General features: G+C 33.7%; 1 protein-coding gene across 1 annotated transcript in view; it reads right to left on the reverse strand.

The window, feature by feature from the left end:
* The window catches only part of LOC123673454 (ras-related protein Rap-1), a 96,057-nt gene that overhangs the window by 52,821 nt on the left and 26,471 nt on the right, over window positions 1-16,765 (reverse strand). The gene's annotated exons all lie outside the window — the stretch shown is intronic.

Below are 16,765 nucleotides of genomic sequence, written 5' to 3' on the forward strand. Positions count from 1 at the left end.
GAAAGACAACAACCATTGAAAAATGTCGAAAAATCATTTTTTTCCAAATTTTTCGAATATTGTTTTTCCCTGTCGGATGGCGTAGATCATTTTTTGTCTGCACATGTTATGGTTAAAATGAATAGATTTCAAAATGCTTCGCATTCCATGTCTTGCACTGGGGCTGACACTATACTTAATATCTACTGATAAAATCGATTAAAAATAAGCCAAATCAAATAAATCATCGAAATTCGAAAATTTACAGACGACTTGAAAACTTTTTCGGAATCCAATAAAAAAATTGTACAATTATATCGAACGGTTTTCAAAATATGATATTCAGTTTAAACCATAATAATAACCATGAAATTTTCGAAAAAAGTGACCTGCGTCAAAAAGTACCACAATTAAATCATGATAAATGAGGTATTTCGAAATCAAAATGGGCGCGTTCCGCTGACTCAACAGTTGTGGAACCGTTTCTGCTACGGAACAATCGCCATCTTTGGTAGCGAATTCATTTTATGCTACTTTTTGGTAACATGTTGACTTGCCTTTAATGACAGTTGTAATAGTGATTTTGGGACGAAATTTAAATTTAAAATATAGCAATAATGGAAACTGAAGCAAATACTTTCATCAACATTCTGAAATGTTACTCTGAATGAATTTTCCATATATTGAAAAATGAAAAAGTAATAATGGCGAAAGCAAACTTGGAAATTAAAATCGATATTATAACAGAAAATTATCTTCCATCATAACATGACCTTCAAGAAGGACTTACAGAACCTTTTGCTATCAAGAAAAAGAGCCACCCGTCCAACCGAGAATATCTATCAGTTGCGGATCTACTTACGGTACCGATCTTTCTGCTGAAAGCACATATTTTAATAGATATCATGAGTATAATATACAAATTTCGCATTCCTATTAAAAAAAACAGGGTGGTATCGTGCTTCGCCACTTTTGGATCCCTGTAGAGTCAAAAAGTAATTTACGCTTATCCGCTGAGTGCTGTTGATTCTGTCAAAATCATCTACTAGGCCAAAATTCACAGGAGTTATCGACCAATCGAGAACTATTGACTCACCCTGTATAACCCCCACATTTCGATCACATATAACGTTTCACAGAAGTTTTTTCGTCCGTCAAAGCTGTTTCACACCAACACAATCTTGCACAACTAACGAAAAGATGTCAACCTTTTATCAAACTCCAATTCAATTTCGTTCTACCAGAACACAAAAATTCCCAACGTTAACTGGCTCGGACTTTTACACCAGCGACATCGAATCAAGCCTCTGGCCCGAGATAAACACGTCAAACTCGTATGATGAATCGGATTCCTGGTGGATATTATTGGTATTCGTCGACAAATTCTTCCGATGGACGAATCGAATCGGGGAATTAAAATTCCCGATATTGTAAGGGGGAATTACGTTTCTAATCAATTCCGCATAAAGTTACACGCACAAATAGGATAGAAAACCAATTTTTGGGGGCGGATCACAACGAGGAATTCGCTGAATTAATCGTCGGTTGATTGAAAACCGGAATTCTTTGTTGGGATATTTTTCTGTTTGGTTTCGTCGATAGATGTCCTAATCATCATGGAAATCGATCTGTCTCCTTGTAGGGTATCTCGATGTCTTCCTTTCGTATTTCCGTGGAACATCAATTTCCTCGATTTTCTTGAAATATTGTCTTCACCGAGATTTCCCAGAGGGTAGGACTGAAATAACTCAGTATACCTACGTATTCTTATTGGTTTGCATAGTGAAGGAAACGAATGAGATATGATCAAAAAACATAGAAGTATTAAAACTACTGCCAAACAATTAGTATTGAAGAAAATTACTGACTTGGTGACTAGTTCATTCTTGCGAATCTGATTAAATATTGATTAACTTTAACATCATAGGTCATCCTCCCAAAATTTGGCATGAATATTCGAGTGATCATTTCACACACGCACGATTAACAGAAGATTATGTACAAAATCTTAATTGCTATTTTGTTTTAATATGTTTCCTAATGAAGGATAAAGTTTTGTCGATATTCTGCTTGAACGTTCTATAATTCTGTCTCTTACTACTACGTACTAAATTGTTATTTTATAACTAGAAGTAAAACCTAAACTCCTAAACCTAAAGATTTGTTATCTTTGAAAAACAATAAAACTTTATTAATACGTATAACGCACTTTATTAATACGAATAATACTGTACTCTAATACTAGTAATACTGTATAATGCCCTAACTCTCGTGGGTCCCTTGAATTTTCATAATACGCTACTACTATTTCAAGGTATTGAAATAGTACTCTATGGGACGCTCTGTTTGTTCGACAAGACGTTCATTTTTTTGCAGCAGCCGATAGACACTGAAAAATTTGTTATCAATTCATGATTAATTATTCATTTAAAAAAAATTCTATGGAGCATATACAACAAATAAGAAATAAAAAGAAATTTCCGATGAACTTGTTATCGTTCCTTCCACATTGAGAACGATGACAAGTATACTCAAAATTGTAAAAACCTCCAAAGAACCAAACGACAAAAACTGAAACACGTATGCAAAGCACATGGATTTGAAGAAATTTTTAGTGGAATGGTTCCAAAAAGCTCGCAGCAATATCAACCCATTGAGTGATGGTATCATCATGGAACACCAAGGAAAAAGCCTCTCGCCTCAGCCTCTTAAGAGAATCGACTGGTTGGCTGGACCAATTCCGTAACTAACATGTTATAGTTTACAGGCAAATTTCAGGTGGGGATGTACAGTTAATGAGGACGCATTTTTTTCATGGAGAAATAATGTGTTGGCTTTATTATAGCAAGACCACACAACCAAGAACCTCAAACAAAATACTCCTGACAGGTTTCTCTTTGCTCAGAGGGAAAGCAGTGTACATACAAATTATTGCATACAGGGTAGCCACTTTTTTAATGGGATTGTATTGGTAACTTTTAAACCATAAGAGTTGGAAGGTCGGTCAAATGGACAAAAAGTTGCATGCATAGAAGCATTATCAAGCAGTTCAAACAAATCGAGATTATCAGGGCCAGTTTTCGAGATATCATAAGAAAAGTAAATTATGTCATTTTGATTTTTCGTTTGTTCCCATTTCATTTCAAATGTTACAGAAATTTTTTTTTCGACAGTAAATTATCCTCAATTTGATGTAATCAGATTTCGTATCCAACGTTTCGTACTCTCTGGGCCACCCTCAACCTCTTTTTTTTCAATATGGACCTGCATATTTTATGACATTTTTCGAAATAACTTTTAACGCTGAATTCAACGATATATCATACAATGTCATTCAAAGTAGATTTTGACCCTTATCCAATTTTCTTTGGGTCGGATCTCTATTTCTTTCATTTAGTTTAATTAACAACATGCAATATGCAATAAATTTCGATAAGAAAATCAACTTACCCATCTTGAACTAAATGGAACATATTTGAATCAAAGCAATAACCCAGTATACTGGTTTCTTGGTTCTTCTTTTATAATAATCATTTAAATATTTCAATTATCAATTCAGGTATCATTTAATGAAAGAAAAATCAAATGATTATTCGAAAGTAAATGAAAATTAATGAAGTAAGTGTTCGAAATGTCCACCATTTTGTAAAATGCACTTTACGGTTCTGGAACCTATACTTCTTATACATTTGCTTGTTTGGTCTCCTTGAATACCTTCCAAAACATTCTCAATTTTCTCGCGAGGTATCACTATTGTTGTATTTGTCATTCATTCCGTTGAAACAAATTACAGAATCGAACTTTATTTTGAGATCATTACGATATAATTTTTGCAAGGCTTGGTATTCAAATTTAAAATCATTGTATTCGCGTCTCGTGGGAAAAAAAGAAAAATCAAAATGACATAATTTACTTTTCTTATGATATCTCAATAACCGGCCCTGATAATCTCGCATTGTTTGAACTGCTTGATAATGCTTCTATGCATGCAACTTTTACTCCATTTGATCCACCTTCTAACTCTTATGGTTTAAAAGTAACCAATACAATCCCATGAAAAAAGTGGCCACCTTGTATAATAAATTCTGTAAAATTTGAATTGGCTGATTGTATCACTTCTCAACACAGAACAGGCAGTTTACCTTTTCACCCCAAAGCTAGAGGAATAAGATATCTACTTCCCTTAAAGACATATTTTTTCGAAATAAATTACAATAATTTTGATGTAGTGAAATATACCTCCCTTCCCTCTTATTACGTTTGAAATAAATATTGAATGAGATAACACACAAGTCCATTCAAGTCGTCGCTTCAATCCAAAGGGGAGTTGCTGCTTTCATCTGTGTAATCTTTCTAATTACAGTCCCGAGTTCAATTAAGATAAGAATTTAATAAACCCACATAAAATAATAAACGACATTGTTACTGCTAACACTGTGGATGTACTGTATGCTGTGAGGATTATAACATTAATTTGTTCGGATCTTATCTAACACATTCACCCTGAAAGGAAATAATTGGGGAAAATAATTTGCTACCTCCTTAGACAGAATAGATTAACTGATGATTGCCACACACCTGGATATCCCAAACGTTAAATTAAATATCTTTTGATCGAAAACATTCACATTAGGAGATCTTCATCTGGATGTTCACCATAACCACAAAATAAAAATTTGGGAAAAACTTCGACTTGAGTGAAGTAGCTTTTCCGCGCTCCTTTAATCATGCGCCAATTTAACCCTCGGAGGCCACTATGAACGTATGAGATGTTATTTATGATGAATATTGAAGTGATTATATAACTTCACAATGTGCCTCAAAAAAAGTTTATATTTGTTTTGCTTACTGCATGAATACAACGGTTCAGAGGATCCTAGAGTATAAGTCAATCGGTAGTCTGGCTCTTCGGCCTTTAGTCGCTATAGAGCATTTCTCGAGAGCAGATCGGGCGATGTGAGTACTCAGATTTCACAAAAATGGTAATTCAGCCGCCAAAGAACGAAGAAAATTTTGCAATATTCGAGGTTTCGGTCACTTGAATGATGTGCTAAGCATTTCTCTCTTTTTGGAAATGAGTAAAAGTATTTGACGAGATCGATCCAACACTAGATGAACCAGAGAGAAAGAGTGATCGTGAAACGGGTTGATTTTTCTGTTCGTGATGATCCCGACCTGTCGATTTGAAAGCGTGCAAGTGCTTTGAATGTTCATAAATCATCCTGGGCATATCTAAAGAACTAAGTTACAGCAGGATGAAGTAACTGCACACAAGACCGATGTGTTTTTTCCACGAGTTCGAGAATTTTTTTTTTAATCCCCAGGAGAGGTGTTATTCATTCTCATTCAAAGTTTCAATTGGGTAGAATCTTAATTTGCCACAGAAATTTTGCGTTATTTTTCAGATATTCTTCTTGAAAATTTTTCATGATGTTTAAGTTGTTGTGTAGCATCTAAACGCAAAGTTTCATCTCCCTCTGATTCATTTATTATCAGGAAAAAAATTGCTTATCAAAATATAGACGGAACTCAGTTGGATTTTGCATATTAATAAACTCTTCAACGTCATTCGAAATCTGAATCTAACCTCAAGATTTTTAAAAGGTAGAGAGTCTAAACTTTTCCGTTCAAGAGTTATTAAACACAAAATGTTTCAATTCACTAGTCCAATAACCTTTTAACGTATCCAGAATTTGAATTTCCCCTCATTGAATTTGAATATATTATACTCTTTGTTGGCAGTAATTTGATAGATACATTCCAATATTGCGGTGGAACACTATTTTACTTTACGCATTATGAGATAAAGATAAATTATTGCTGGTAATTAACTCAAATACGTTCCACGCAAAGAAAACAGATACCATTAATTCAGAATATGGAACCAACTGTCAGGAGTTGTAAGTTACGCCTTCAAGTAGAGGAGTATAAATTGCAGTTAATTTAGGCAGTTTGTCACAAAACTGTGCCAACGTTAAATTGAACTTCTCTGGTTAAATTGAAAGGGAAAAGAGCAACATACTAGGTTGAAGTTTTTAATCTTCAAGCCGCCTACCAACATACCATATAGAAGTAGGTTTCATTTGAAGTATGGATCCTGAGATAAACATAAAAATGATTGAATTCTGCTATTCACTATTCATTACATTATCATTCTGTGTAAATCACAGTGAAATATTGTTAGTCAATGATTTTATTTTCTGTTGTTTTCTGATAATTCCTTCTTTCGTATACTTAATTTGATTCAATCTCCCGAGGAAGCGATGACACTCATTGAGCCCCCGCAGTCTTGATTTGACGCATATAGGGTTTCCTTAAATATTAAGTTAACGTTAAAAAAAACCACCAATCCTGGCCACTTTGAAACAAAATATTCGCCATGAAATGGTAACCGGAGTAAACTTGCCAAGCCCCATCATCATTAAATTCAGTTGGATTCAATAAATGTTGTGAACGCAAAAGATATTGAGATGATGTTATTCTTATAAATTTGATAAATTTGATTTGATTTGAATTTGATTTGATTATGGAATAAATTCTCAAAAAGTATATTTTCATGATTAATAATTATTTTTTCGACGAACGACATATTTTTTTCGATGGCTTTTTTACATATAAAGTTTTTGGGACACCAGATGGATTTATATTTGACGATAGTCAGAAAGACTTTTCAATCAGCAAACACTACTCGTAAATTTTATTTCTGTTAACAAACGAGCAGTTCAATTAAACCAAGCATTCTTCATTCTTCATTTGGGATCATCTGAGAAAGTCACAAAGATTGTAATCAAATGTGAATGACCTTTTCTCTATAGAAATTCCGAAAAAGAAATCATATAACAGTTCTTTGTTTTTCAACTGGTTGTCTGTGGAGCTACGAAGTTGATCTCTTCATTCTTTTTACCAACAAAATTACACAAACGAAAAATCGAGGGTGAAAGGTCAATGTTATCCGAACGACTCCAACGGTTCGTTCCGTGGAATAAAACAGAAGTTAACACATCTTCCATTCTCGCATTCTCTGATGAATGGGAGCGTAGGGACAACAATGAAAAACGGGATCAGATTTATGCCCCATATTCTCACGTCCTACCGGAACAACAAAACAGAACTAAATTCCGAAATTTTCGTGATGACAATACATCATTATTGTCCCTCGATTCTCGTTGAAGTGCCCGAGATCGCTGTATTGGAATTTCTCTACGCCCACTCATTTAGATGGTAGATTGAATTCGGCGGGTATCCGCGGTATTTCGAATCTCTGGAGTCGTTTTCCAGTTTCGAGGGATCCCTTTTCTTTCGAGCCATTTTGTCTGAACGGTCCAATGTGAAGAATCCTGATATCCAATTCGAGTTTGCGGTCTTCGTTAATTTGAGCTGTGATAGAAGTCCGAGATTTTTGTTCGAGGCCTCCAATTCCACGATTCCCTATGCATTCCCTTAGAAATTAATATCATCAGCGAAAGTATTCCAAATACGGAAATGTGGATGGGATTATGTGCGTATCACGGTTTTGAGTTTAAATGAGTTGAAGAAAATGAGCCATGCTTATATTGGTAACAATAAACTGATATTTTAATTCACACTTAGCAGAACTGAAGGGACGCATATGGTACTACTTTCTAAAGTGATAGTAAATAGAACTCTATCTATCTTTCTATGATGTGTTTGATTCACCTCCTTAAAATCTTCTGAAGTAAATATAACCTACAAATCCATTCAAATAGATTCTGATGATGAAACTCACGCAATACTGAATAGTAGCATTTAACACACCAGTGCATCAACCGAGAATTATATTTTTATAACAAGAAAACAAAATAATACAAACTGATATTTCGATTGACGCTCAACAGTGCTGAAGACTCACATATGGTACTACTTTCTGGTCTTAAATAGAACTCAATCTACTGATAGTACCATGTGGCATTAGTCTCTATGTTATATATTTGATAAACCTTCTGAAAATTTTATGACGTAATTTCTAACCTGATTTGCGAAAATCCATTCGAATATCCTGATTCGTATTTTTTGATAATGAAACCGTAATACTGAATTGAAACATCTGGAAGATTCCAGTGCATCAAATTCGAGTTATAGTCTGATAACAACAATACAAGATACAAAAAAAAAGTGACGCTTATATATAAATTCAAGCTTAACAGCGCTGAAGAGTCTATGTTGTACTACTTTCTAAGATGGTCGTTAATCAAACATAATGAATTATTGATTGTGAAGATTATCACATGGCGTTATTTATTGTGTTATATGTTTGATATACCCTCTAAATCCTATGAGTGTATGCCAATTTGTTTTGTATAAATCCATGCAAATATCCTAATAAATATTTTCTCATAATGAAACTGAAGCAATACCGAATAGTAGCATATCTAAACATAGCCAGTGCATCAACCATGTCTAATAACAAGTATTCGAAATCAATATAGAACAAAAATAAAAAAAAGAGAATTACTCAACAGCGCTGAAGGGTCGCGTATGGTACTCCATTGTGAGGTGATCGTGATCATAAATTACACTGAATTCATCGACAGTGTTGAAGTATTACTTTATGTGATATGTGATGAATAAAGTAAATGTTTAACGATTCTGTGCCATTTTATTCAAATATCCCAGTGAAGATTTTCAAATGATGAATTTGAAGTTAAATCTGCCACACGTCAATGCATTAAAAAACAGAAATTTTAGTCTGATGAAAAGGATCGAAATTAATATTGTAAAAAAAAGACATACAAAAATTCAAACGAATTCTCTTGCCCTTCAATATTGCAAAACATTGAAGCGGCTAGAGTGAGTGTCATTCAAATTCTACATCAGAACTTTTGTGTCCATTTTGCATTATACATGTAGAAGGAAGATTACCGCAAAACGCTTGCTGAATATTCAAAAGAATTATAAAGAATGTAGGAGTATAAGAAAAGCTTCTAACACAAAACAAGGCTCTCGTTTCACCAAAGTGAAGTTTTCTTGTCTAAATTACTCGTACTCTCTACATGGAATCGTTAAGTAAATGTATATTCACAGCATGCTCCATGTTTTACCCGAAGTCTATTTCGATTACCCGTGCCTCTTTCTTCTCGACAATATCGACTTTCGCAGCATCTACGTGAGCATTTTCATCCAGAGAAAACTGATGAAATGACTGCGGGTATTGTATGGTTACCCAAACATTCGATTGTCTTATATTTCCAGGATATGGTTCTCTGAATAAAGACGTTATTTATTTATTTATTTATAAAATACTCCGTGCCAGTGTTGATAAAGTTTTGATTTGTCAAATCAATCAAATTCTCCTTACTACGTGACTAATGCTCTGATGGGAAATATTAATTTAGGTGAAATGTGGACAAAACGACATATGAATGAACTTTTAAATTTTTTCAAAAGTGGTGCCGTATAGCTCGTGTTTTCCCAGTAATTCAGTTTCAGCTAGTGATGATGGCAATCCTGCGAAGAAATTGACATCCTACTGTCTGTTTCACTGGTACAATAGCTACAAATGTGTTTACGTCGGTTGAATTTTTTTTGTTCACTTGATTTCTGAATTGCTTCTGGAGAGTGTCATTACGATATTATTCGTTGTTTTTTTAATATATTCTTGTTGGTAATGTTATGATGTAATAATATGTATAAGTTATAAGATGGATATTAGTTTTGTTTTGAAATTATGCTTAAATATCATAAGAAGTATGTATCGGACAAAATAACATACTATTCTGATGGACAAAACGACATAGTATGTCATTTTGTCCGATACATGTCAATAAAATATATTTTATGAAATAATATGGAATTATGTTGATTGATTTTCATGTGAAACTGATGAGTTCATTTTCATGTTGTTTTGAACTCATTTTGCACTCACCATACGTGATATAACGTGAAATTCTGGTATGTATCTTGTAAAAAATACGATATCTTTTCCTAATGAAATTCTTTCACCACTTCCTCAGTAACAAGGCATAAGAAAGCCAGAAGCTCGCAAATGCACGTTAACGCCTAATTTTGACGAAACCAAGGCTAAATCTACTGCGACCATTCCACCCAAAAAAAAAAAACAAGAAATTACTGAAACATTATTTAATGATGAACCAAAATCCATTTTCAGAATGTACAATACAGGTGTGACTAAGATATGTTAATACTTATTACAGAATTTGGACAAAATAACAGAATCAACACAAGTCATATAACAGATTATAAACAATATTAACCATTATTGATCCTATTATTACACATCAGAAAGTATTTGACTTTAGTTCGGAACCTGGCTACAGGAAGATTTTTGTAATCAAGGGGCAATCTATTATAAAACTTTACAGCATTGTATACGAATGATTTTCTAAATAGCGTTGTACTATATTTTGGCAGGTGAAGATTATAATGATCCCTTAGGTGGTGGTTTCCCGATAGTTGACATCTCATAATGAAATTTTTTCTGAGATATCCGGGTAGGCCAGTGAGCAAGATGTTATGCGTTATATCGAGATACATATTTCGTTTATAAAATGAGCTCAGAGTAATCAACGTAGATAGAGGCAGCATATGTCATTTTCAGTAAGCAAATTTTGTCCCCAACATGAACTATCAAATTTGACATGAACCGCGCGGAAGGGAAAACATATCAGTGATACGATATTTCACTCAATTCACTAGTTTCTCCACAAAGAACGCACTTCTTATGTCCCATAGTGAATCAACGTTTCATATTTACTCAAGACATATTGAAATAAATACCTAAATATATCAGAAATTCAGAAAAAAAACTTCAAGCGAGGCAAACAACGTGAAAAACTAGGAGAGCTACAGCTGCCAAACCTTGGATTTCAGCAGGTAGATACAGAAAATAATAAATATTCTGCTTATTATAAATTCGACAATAAGATAAAATATCGGAATCCAAATATTCAAATTTGCATATTTATTCGGGAATCACTCTAATGAATATATTTCATTCAATATAATATACCTTCATAACGATATAGTAAAATTGTGCACTTGAAAATATATCGCAATCCGACGTGGGCGATTGCATCGAAAGAGTTCTGTGTTAACTTTTGGACACATTGTATATATAATTTTTTGCAGATATCAAATAATAATTGATTTCGAGTAGGTACATACAGGTAATCGTTTCCGAAGTATTCGAATTCAAGTTATACGAATGCCCTCTGGATGTTTCCAATATATCACCAAGATGAAAACCACAAAATGAGAAATATGAGGGTTCGTTACTTTTTTCAATCTCGCGGTAAAAGCTTATCTTCGGAATACAAACTGTCTGAAAATGTTGACAGAAAGACCCTCTCACAGTTTTTATCAGAGTCGAATGGGAAAAGTTCATTAAATATTCATGTGTTTACCCATCTTAAAGAACATAGATAAGTATATCCGCAGAATCCTTTACCTATAAAAATTTTATCGATTCAATATCCTTTCTATGGCCCGAGGCGGGTTACGTGATCATATGATATATTGAAATTGTGTCCTTCCATTATTCCCTGTCCTCACATGAATTGAAGAAAATACGACCAGTGTGGAGAAGTACAGTTCTATAAAATATTATTTTGTAAATCGCCTTGAAGTATTGAATGAGGTCCCATTGAAAGGTTCTAAAATCGAATAATAGACGTATAACAGGCGGATTAAACACCCTCAAGTGAACCAAAAGTAATAAAATATTGGAACTATTGTCAACTTTAGTTGACCAGTATAAACATTTCTATACTGTATCGAAATCAGCTGCAATTTCTAAGAAAAATGTCTGCAATCGATTACTACAATAAATCTAAAATGTAGTAAAAACAGGTACAACAAAAAACCAACGAAGATGTAACCAAACAAGTATTCAGAGATTTATCTGATACAGGAAAACAATTGGAGAGAAAATTTTATTGTGTTTTGCAAAGAATCATTTGAAAACTGGGAGAAATAAGAAGAAAAAATTATTCTGAAGAGAATTATGCAAGAACAATTGAGATGAAAAAACCAAATGAAAAATTCCTTCGGATTACGCTAGCAGTGAAAAAGAAATAATAATCATTAAAAATGATCAAAGAACTGTATTGATAAAAGAGAATCCCAACATATGGTAGATAGAAATGGCATACAAGGCAAGAATCACTAGATTAAAACATGAAAATGTAAAAATAATACGTGGACTGTAATGCCCTGAATGTCGATGAGTTCAGAAATTCACAGAGTTGAGAAAAAAGTGAGAAGAGAGTTACAATGAAAGATTGAAGAAATATACACAATGAAAAATGTTGAAAATTATGAAAATTTTCGGAAATTAATAAAATAATTTGTATTAATTGTGAATCACAGAACTGAAATAACTCGAAAACTGAGAAGGAGTATTAAATTAAAAAATATATTTGGATACACGATTTCATCCAATTCATTTGCCGACACCTATTTATTGATTATTTGCTCAGTTTTAAGTAAATTGCAAAGGCTCTATTTGGTCAATATGACAGTGTCCTCTTTGACTAATGGTCGTTAAAAGTTTCACTTTGAACTTTCCCACGTTAAAATATGGTAGTAAATTAAGTTTTCTTGAATAATTTTAAGATGAATCTAGACGGAATATTCTTTCAATGAGTTCGTTATAAAATCGTTCAACATAGAAACTACTTCCTCAAACTTCTAACTTTCAACCCTACTTCACATCGAGATAAATATTCATCAAGAGGGACTACACATCGAGACAAACTGAATGAAAATTTATTCGTACAATTAGTGACCTGCTCCAAATGAGGCAAATAGAATCGATCTCTCTTATATGGAGAATAGTCAATTCGTCGAGTGCACCTTCTAATTGAACAGCAGAAACTTCAACAGTTCATTAGTGTACCTTTACCACAATTCAACACAGCAGCTTGACGTGTAAATAATGTACACGAGGTATTTGAGTATAAATTAGTCAGGTTGACCTATGACAATCTGCTGAAAGTTATTGAATCAATACATTATCTAATGTCATTTATGTTCTTCGAGTATCCCACTGAAGTTGTAGTTGCCACACTATAATCCACATAATCTTTATAAGCGAAACTAAAAAATATTAACTAAATTTCAGTAATATTCACCGAATAATATACCACCAGCCCGCAACTCAAGAGGGGTTTATACCACGTGGCATTCTCATGATCTTCCAAAGCTCAACTACTCGTCTCTTCTCAGCGCTTTTGAGATCCCACAACTTTTGGGGATGAGTGAAGCAATCTCAAGCTTTACGTCTTTATTTTTAATAAAGAAGAACCGTTTATTCCAAAAAAAAAATAATAATGACAAAGGACATTCCGCAATGAAGAACTTTTTCAAATGAATAATGAATAGTGAAAACCTCATATAAATCAATGGCCTCTAAAATAAAGCGATAGTACCTACATACTAATTTTTGAACTGATCGCTCTTAAGCTATTATAGCTATCTGACATCAATATCATTGCTTTGTCATTGAACTAATCGATACGTCTCCAATAAAACTAGATCTTCTCCACTTTAAGACCCATAAAAATTGTATTGGTGATTATGGTTCGGTCAAAACAAAGCAAACTATATTTTCTTTCGAACACTTCAATATCTTCAATTGTGACATCAGCAGTTTTGATCTGAAGCGGAATGTTCAGGCTTCAAAACATGATCTGCCAGTGCAATTGATTACTCTAACAAGGTACAAGAAGCACTTGGGTCACATAAAGAAAAATCATAGTAATAAATCCCCATTACAGACATAATGTTTTCGATAAGTCGTTTAAACAGATAAAGTATCAAATGAAATGTTTTTGAAAGTTTGATACCCTATTAAGTACCAAATAAATGATATAGGATTTGTTAAATTGCTTCATTATCATCAATAATTCCTACAAGGATATATGGAGCTCAATATATCAAAAATATAATTCAAATGAATGAGTAAGGAAGAGTTTCTATTTACAAAATCACGAAATAACTTAACAACAAAATAGCAGAGTGAAAGAACAAGAGAATACTAGAATATCGGTTCGTTGCAGAGATTTCTTTGAAACTGAACTCCTTTGGAAAGAATTCATTAAGAAATAATGGAGGTATATCTGAAATTCTCCGCAGTTTTTGCTGATTAAACAGTGATGAATTTGCTTCAAAGTTATTATATTTCTCTTAGTAGAACGTCAATATTTTCACACAAAATAAAAATACCTACTGCTAAAGGAAATGAAAAAAATTCTTATCGAATTAAGAGATTTCCCGATTTCAACAAAATAATTCAACGTTGTTACGATAAATTAATGAAGATAAGATTGTAACCAAAAATAATTGATGAGTAGACTCGAAAGTAGAGGATTTATGACCAATTTAGTGTAATGGTTCCTCCTCACCTGAAAATGTATCGAAAAAGGATACTATAATATCTATTAATAATTTTATGACGGTCATATAATGTTATAAACTACTCCTTGGTCATAAGACGCTTAGATGGGTCTAACGTTCTGTAAATAAGGTTTCGAGATCGTTATATCGGATTCACCGTAACTTATATTTGCTGACGTGGAGAAAATTGAAGCGTTAAGCTTTCAATTTGGACCCCTCTGTTTCTCTTTTTTCATCCAACCATGGAATGACTCGCTTCGACGTTGACTCAGCGGGTCAACAAATATAGAATGTATTTTATCACATCAGCAATTTTCGCTATCTGGTTGACTTTTTATTTGCTCCCTGCAATTTTCTGTCGAACTCGAGAACCGTATATGTTGAACGAGATAAATGTGAAAGCTGAACAGTCACATTTATTCGCAACTAAGGAAGGGAATATCCGAATGTTAGAAGTTTATTCATCACTAGAGTACAAGAGAAAACCGAGTGATGAGAAGAGATGAAATGATTGTAAAAATATTTCAATAAGGAGGGTCTTCTTAATTTGTTTTGCGATTCACAGTTAGGTTCAGCAGAATGTGATGCGTTTCTGTATAAATCATGTAGGATGTCATTCACGATGTTAGTAGTTTAAGGAAATCATTATCTCGGTTATCTGTTCTGCTATAATACGAGGCGTGTATTTAAACTAAGGTCTTCATTTATTTTTTTCACATTAAATAACATTTATTCAATAAGTTTTGTACATTGCTGTAAAGCTTGAAATCTAAGCTATTTTTCTACGTATTCGCCATTCTCTTCGATGAGCTTCCTCATTCGTACGACAAACTTTTGTATCCCCTCCTCGAACCACGATCCCGCCGTCTCGCGCCAGAACGAAATGACCGCTTCATGAACTTCTGCATCGTTCGCAAATTTCATTCCTCCTAGAGTCTCTACTGCATACATCTTGGAGTTTTTCGGCCAACCTGCGATCTTTCAGCACAAGCGCCTCAATTTTCCGCACTGTTTCGTCCGAGTGTGACGGCCTGCCGCTGCGCTCCTCGTCGTGAACGTTTAGTCGGCCAGCAGAAAATTCTCTATACCATTTTCGAACGTTTCTCACGTCCATACATTTCTCACCATACACTTCTTCCAATTGATGATGAATTTCTATAGGTGGAGTTTTTTTTAGTGCAAGAACTTAATGACTGAACGTAACTCGCAACCGGCACTTCCATTGCAAATGGCTGCTACGTCAAGACTGAGCGTCCTAATGAGCTACACCAGGGGTCGATTGGTGGAGGAAGGCATAAAGTATACAACAGTGTTGCCGGATTTCATCTAGCGCTACTTGCGGCAATACAATGGCCTTGGAGACCTTACTTTAAATACACGTCTCGTATATAAAATAAAAGTGAATAATTAATTTCTATTTATTTATCGGCCACCTGAAGACACAGAATCCAAAAAAAAATTAAGACCCAAAAATTCGCAACAGCTCCTGAGTTCAGGAACTTTAATTGAATTCAAGAAATTGTGAGTAGCTGGGACACACTGTATAATTGACCAGATGTAAAAACACCAAAGAATAATGATTTTAAGAGCATCTTATATTAAGGATTGTTCACATCTTCATTACTCAGAATAGTGATGATTATCCAGGATGAAGTATAGAATTGTTTAACAATAGAGAACAAATGATAGTTTTCAGGGGCCTCTGCTGGCAAAACTAACCTTTGCTTATTAAATTTTTTGTTTGGAATGACTTGGAATATAACCATAGAGTAATAAACATAGGTAGATACGCAATTTTTACATGTCCCCAACATGGTTAGAATACGTAGTCGGATTGTGATATATTTTCAAATGCACAATTTTACTATATCGTTATGAATGTATATTCTATTGAATGAAATATATTCATTTGTGTGATTCCCGATGAAATATTTAAATTTGAAGATTTGGAATCCGATATTTTTTCAAATTGTCGAATTTCTAATGAGCAGAATATTTATTATTTTCTGTATCTACCTGCTCAAATCCAAAGTTTGGCAACTTTTGCTTTCCTAGTGTCATCGGTTGTTTTCCGTCGTTTGGCGCGCTTGAGGTTTGTTTTCTGAATTTTTGATATATTTAGGTATTTATTTCAATATACTTTGAGTTGATATGAAACGTTGATTCACTATGGGACATAAGAATTGCATTCTTTGTTGGGAAACTCGAGAATTAAATGAAAAATCGTATCACTGATATGTTTTCATTTCCGCGAGCTTCATGTCAAATTTGATAGTTCATAATTTGCTTACTGAAAATGACATGTGCTTCTTCTATCTATGTTTATTACTCTGAGACTATAAAATATCAAAAATTCAGCCGATTTGACAGAATGCCACTTTCCCTAAAAAAGTGTGCGGTACCCTTTTTTCCT

The sequence above is a fragment of the Harmonia axyridis genome, chromosome 2 (assembly GCF_914767665.1).
Source record: "Harmonia axyridis chromosome 2, icHarAxyr1.1, whole genome shotgun sequence".
NCBI classification, from domain to species: Eukaryota; Metazoa; Arthropoda; class Insecta; order Coleoptera; family Coccinellidae; genus Harmonia; species Harmonia axyridis.